Source organism: Acanthochromis polyacanthus, chromosome 22 (assembly GCF_021347895.1).
Source record: "Acanthochromis polyacanthus isolate Apoly-LR-REF ecotype Palm Island chromosome 22, KAUST_Apoly_ChrSc, whole genome shotgun sequence".
NCBI lineage: Eukaryota > Metazoa > Chordata > Actinopteri > Pomacentridae > Acanthochromis > Acanthochromis polyacanthus.
In genome coordinates, this window is record NC_067134.1 from 17958200 (window position 1) to 17964462 (window position 6263).

Here is a 6263-nt window from a genome sequence, read left to right on the forward strand (position 1 = left end):
AGTTTAGGTGTCGTCAACAGAAACAACAGCAACTGAAGATCTTCCCTGCTGCCGTCTTGGTGCTACTCAGGTGTCGCTTCAAGTCCACGTAAGACCTTTAAAACTCTTTCTTTCTTCTTTCACAGTTCTTTTCTTTCATACTATGGTTGCTTCTGCAGCTGTAAATGTTCTTCATGTATCTGAAGCACTGCGGTCGAATGCTGAGGAGGTGCATTCCGACAGTCTTGATGTCGCTCTGTGTCGCAATCCATTTTGTCAAAATGTGTATTGTTGCTTTGCTGGTCTTGTCGACACATCATGCCTAAAAATAGGAATGATCTGTTTATCTTTTTAGCTCATTTGTAGTGAGAAAATTGGGAAGGCTTTCTGCACAATTAGAATGATTGGTGACGACAGCAGCGGATGAGTAAGCAAAAGTCCATTCATACTTATGTAGTACAACAGTGATGACAGAACATTACACAGAAATGTTCAGCATTGGGGAAGTTTTTATGGTGCAATATAATAAAATCCAACAGGCAACCAGTTACAGTCAAAATACCTGATCCAGCTACACAAAATGTTCACAAAAACATATGATTCATCGCAAATATCTTCTCTCTTCACTCATTTATTTTGTTTATTTCTTTTAAGGGATGCACGAGCAGCAAGGCAAGGGTCACAGTCTTCTTTTAGTGACTTCACTCCCTCCTCTACCTTTGTGTGTTTAATAATTGACGTCGCTTGAGAGAAGACACACGCGCAGGTAAGTCATCGGGACAACCATTTTGTCCCGGTGATTATGTTGCTATTTTTTGTGTAGGTCAAGAGAGCTTGACTCATGAATAATAGAAGCATCTGGAGAAGGTAAAGGAATGCTCCTCAGACTCGATGTCCAGCTGGTGCCTGAAAATGTCTTGTTCTTTATTTTGAACTGGAGCTCCAGTCAGCTGCTGGTCTGATGTTCATTTAGCCTTGCACTGCTGGTGGAATTGTCGCCTCCGTGAGATAAAAGGCGCTGCCAGGCCGGGTTCTTGGAAATCCTGCTTTGCGTGGGTCGAGGTTGTAATCCTGTTTGTGTTTCCCCGCTGACGCCCGATCATGGCAGTAACAGCTGCTGGAAAAGCTCCACGACACGGACAGAAAGCACACAACACCGGCATGTATGATTAAAAATCTATATGAAGGTCTAATAGCAGTGTTTCTACATGTGGCCTGTGTGTTCTGTAGTGGACACAATGAAACAGACTTCAGTCTTTTTGAATTTGAATCACCGGGATAGATTGTTTTCAATACTTGCATGCAGCGTTCTTAAATAATTTACCAGCTGTTTAAAGAAAGGGAGATTGCATTGCTCATTTTAACCCACATTCTTAATAAAACTCCCACATGTTTCAGCGCTGAACAGACGGCACTCGGGTGTTTATTGTTCACAGTCCAGCGAGCAGCGCTGCTCTGCTGTCTGAGACTTTAATCTGCTGCTAAAACCACTGGGTAACACCAAAATAGACAACCCTCGTGCACTATATTAACTTATTTATTCATGTGTGTGCTTCCTCCCCCCCACCCCTTCTTTCCATTTAGGAAAACTGGAGCATAGAGGCCATAAATATTACACAGAATGTACAGTAGAAGATGCACTATATTCATAAAGGTGGTTTCATTCGTTGTCAGTTACACATTTAGCGCCTTACTTTATGCTTTTGAAGATTTTCTTTCCGTAATTCAGTGAAAAATCTCTATCAACTGCGAATTTACTCTTCTGGTTCTTGGAGTGTTTTCTTTAACCAGATCCAACTGTTCCTCATTTAGTTTAAAAACAAAAGGTTGTAGGAGATGTAATTATGTCTCGACTATTTGTACGGGAGACAGTCAACATCCTAAAGACTGACCAAATAGAGCAAAACAACTTAATCCTCCCACTTCAAAGTTGGTTAATCCACCACATTGACTTGTTAGAAGATTTGTCTGATCAAAGTGTCTCGAAACATGTGAACAAACTGGCTGCTTTGTTCTGCGGGTGATATAAAAGCGCTCCGACACACAGAGATGGTGCCTCTGGGACACCGAACATCACATGCTTCCTGTGTAGAAGCCAGAAATAAAGTTTCGGCTTAGTTCCGTTATCCGTGCCAGTGGACCAGGGTGTTTCCATCCATGAGGTTCTCTAAAAGGACTCGTGGAGCGTCAGGCAGCAAAGTGGTTCGTATGTATGCAGGTTCTACCAATTGCATGAAGGAGGAGATGTCTATTTAAAGCGGAGATGTTTCGAGTGTGTCCGATAGAAGTGTGTTACTGGCCAGGTGACCGGAGAGACACTCAGGTGTGTTGCAGAGGAAGCAAAGCACAAATAAGGACCACTCAACATCTGATTCACACACGAGTTCACCCGATCAACAACATGTTATTTTTGACCATTGGATGAGTGAAAAAAAGAAAAGCCATGGTAACAAATTGCCCCAGTTATTACTGTAACTTCACAAAAGGTGTCAAACTGGTTTGTCAGGAAATAGGCATAAATGTCCTTCCAAGGCCCTATAAGCCTGAGATGATTTAGAATGTTAAATTTATTATCTTCCCTGAACAAACCTGAGAGAGAACGGTTACTGTCAGGAAAATTTGTCAGTGGAGTCGTCTCTCAAGTCAAGGCAAAGCTTTCAACATGAAGGTGAAGGTGGAAAATAGCACAGCTGCAGGCGGGTGGGCTGGTTTCTTGTCTCGCAAACTTCTGTCAGTGTGTCCTTGTTCCTCTATTAGCACACATCACACGGTATTTCAATGAATAAGAACAGTAAATCATCAAATGCTATAATTTTCTTAACACTTACAATATATTTACTACCATTCAAAAGTTTGGGATCACTCAGAAATGTCCTTATTTTTGAAAGAAAAGCATTTTTTTTCAAGGAAGATAACATTGAATGAATCAGAAATACAGTCTAGACATTGTTAATGTGGTAAATGACTATTCGAGCTGGAAATGTTTACTAGAATATCTCCATAGGGGTACAGAGGAACATTTCCAGCAACCATCACTCCTGTGTTCTAATGCTACATTGTGTTAGCTAATGGTGTTGAAAGGCTAATAGATGATTAGAAAACCCTTGTGCAGTTCTGTTAGCACATGAATAAAAGTGTGAGTTTTTGGTGACCCCAAACTTTTGAACGGGGTGGATGTAGTGTGCATACAGTTGTCAGTTTATTATTATGAAATCTAATGCAGCCTAATACAAAAGTCCTGCAAAAAAATCCAGTTTTAATATAGGCTGTAATGCCCAGCCTATATTAAAACTGTTTAAAAGAGTTGTCACTTCAACTTTATGATGGTTTTATTGGCTGTGGTTTGCTGTTAAACTTAATTATATTAAACACAAAGGTATTTTTTCTCACTGATTGAAATGGGATGGCCAGTATAAAAGAAATATGTGTAAGTGCAATGCAATACTATTAAACAGCACCACAACCAGCCTCTAAAATGAACACACAGCAACAGCTGTGTATATTATAGGCTTCATAAAGCTCAAATTTACTGCAGGTCCGGTGCATTAGACCGCATGGGTTTTAGCTCTGTGTTCCCACTGAGCTACAATAAAAGCTCTGTGCATTATAGAGGCTGAAAGCAGCAATGTTTGGCATTTTTGCTTGAAAAATCCATCATCATAATAGCTGTCTGTTATCTTTCTGAGAGTCTGATTGACTAATAGTTGCGGCTCTGCTCTCAAGTTCTTACAGCCAAACAGGCAGGCCAGCATTCCAAGTGAAATCAGCCACAATGTGAGCAGCTGGATGCTTGAGATTGGGGGGGGGGGGGGGGATTTGAGCCGCAGCAGCTTCAGGGTAAGTGCATATTCCATGATATGTACAACTGTGCATGTTCACGGAAAAACACACGATGCATTCGTCTGAAATGACCAGTGAAGGCAGGCTGCTGGCAAGAACAGTGTTTCACAGACTGAGTTCACGTGTTGCATTTACCTGATCACCACCTGGTAAATATTATGACACACTGTCCTTTAGAAATGATTCCCTGAATACTCCCTCGAATAAAAGGCCCATACACAAAGGATGATGGGATAATGAGGCATTTAAAGGATGGATTTGTGTGTGAGCCAATGAATAATTTCATTTACTGGTGGTACAATATCCAATCATACTACTACACCACATCTGCAGCAGTGAAAACGTACTTCTCAATGCTCACATGAAAGCCTCTGATACGTTCTCTAACACTATTATTGTGCTTTTATTTTGACAATACTGCCATCTGCTGGGACAAAAGTGAATCAACATGGAGTTTCGAGAGAAAATAAACCGTTTCTAATACATTAGCAGCAGCTACAAAAATGAACTACAAATGAATACAGTCGTATCATTTTCTCATAATTCATCAATTTATATATTTCTTTCAGATGCCTCAGAGATACACCAGTGCTCACAGACTTTTGATAGATACAGAGAAAAGTGCAAAAAAATGAACAGTTTAGTGTAGCAGAAATTATCCAGAGAAGTGGAAACTTTACCTGTGGTCTCAGCACCAAAAAAAGAGTCTGTCTTTAACTTACAGTAAATAGGCCAAAAGCTTGCTGGAAGCGCTGTGGGCTGATGAGACAACAAATGAACTCGTTGGCCGCATTTACTGTCAGTATGTCTGACAGAAATAGGATTTGAAGTAGGTTTTTTAAATAAAAGAACCTCTTGGCACCCATTAGGCTCTGGGATGGATCTACAGTCTTCCGCTTTGTATGTCAGCCAACGGTAAACACACAAATGAATTGAGATTAATATCCTGGTGGGAGTAAATCAGCAGCTTCTAGAACAAGATTGAAAAGTAGAAGCCAATCATGGACTACAAAGACATGAAAGAGTGAGATTTTGTGTTTGTTTTATTGCTAATCTGTGGTGAGAGCTAAAAACATGCACAACCTACTTCTGAATTGGTAGAAGTGTCTTGATGAAACTGACTTCTACAGCCTGCATTGTGTCAGAAATTACTGCTATTTTCTTTTTCAGGACAGATAAGTTGTTTTGAAAAGCCCCAGCTTCGAATTTCTAGTGAACTTCTGCATTATCTGTGGTAACATTCTGCTAAATAAGACATGCAACTGATCTGTGCAGGAGTTATCTTTTAACTTGTTCCCAACCTGAGTGTTGGGATCCCCAATGGAACGCAAGATAAGTTTAATGTCTAGTAGGACAATTAACACAAAAGGGAAGCAGAGAAACACATTTCTTGTGACTGACTGCACAGTTTTGCCGCCTCGGGCCTCTAAAAAAACTCAGTTACTTTAGTTTTTTGTTGACCTAGAAATATGCAGCCTTTGAGAATGAGTTGCAAACTGACACTGATTCACATTAAAGGCTTCCAAAACAAAAGATTTGCAAATCAGTGGCAAGCTTTAATCATTATTTATGTCATTATAATGCATTTTCATTGACTGTATTGTATAGAGTTTGGTGTAATGATTGACATCTGAATGTATGTTTGGATATACGACTAAATTTATTGTATTGTACATGGAGCTGAATCTGGTTCAACTACTAGTACTATTACTACTACTATAATACTACACTTATGTTGAATATTTGCAAATATATCAGTTTAAGCCCTGACTTCAGACCCTGTTAATAAAACTGACTTTCATTTACTTGACTCAAAATCTAATTTCTAGTCAATGGAACCACTAAAACCCCTAAATAATAAAAAAAAAAACAACAAAAAATAATCTTCACTTTGCAAGTATAGTTTTAAACCAAACAGTTGACTTTACCTGTAGGAGCATACAAGGACAATATTATTATTTCATGTTGCTTTATTTCAGTTATCACATTGTCAAAATACGCTAACACAAATTGAATATAATGAAAAGTCTCCCTGATATGATGAGTACGTTCAGTTAACTTAAATATTAACAATAATAAGTGCATTTATATAGCAGCTTTAAAGACAAACGTTTATTTACATTAGTGCTGTTTATGCATGATGATGAAAAATAAAGTTACAAATGCCTTAAAAGACAGGTTACCAGGACAGCAACAACAAAACCTAGAGGGCAGGGGACATATGATTTGTAATCTGTTGTCAACTTTATTAAATTGGTCTTTTTTCTGTATTAAATAAAAACAAACTGCAGTATTAATGTCTCCTTGTTGGTTTGAGCCAAAAATAGCTCCGTGCCGCCTTTTAAATAGTCACCTGGGGCGCCACTCCCCCCTCCTCCTGCGTCTAAAATAGTTCCGTCCATCATCTGTTTCTGAGTGGCGCGAGCTGCGGCAGTGCACCTCCC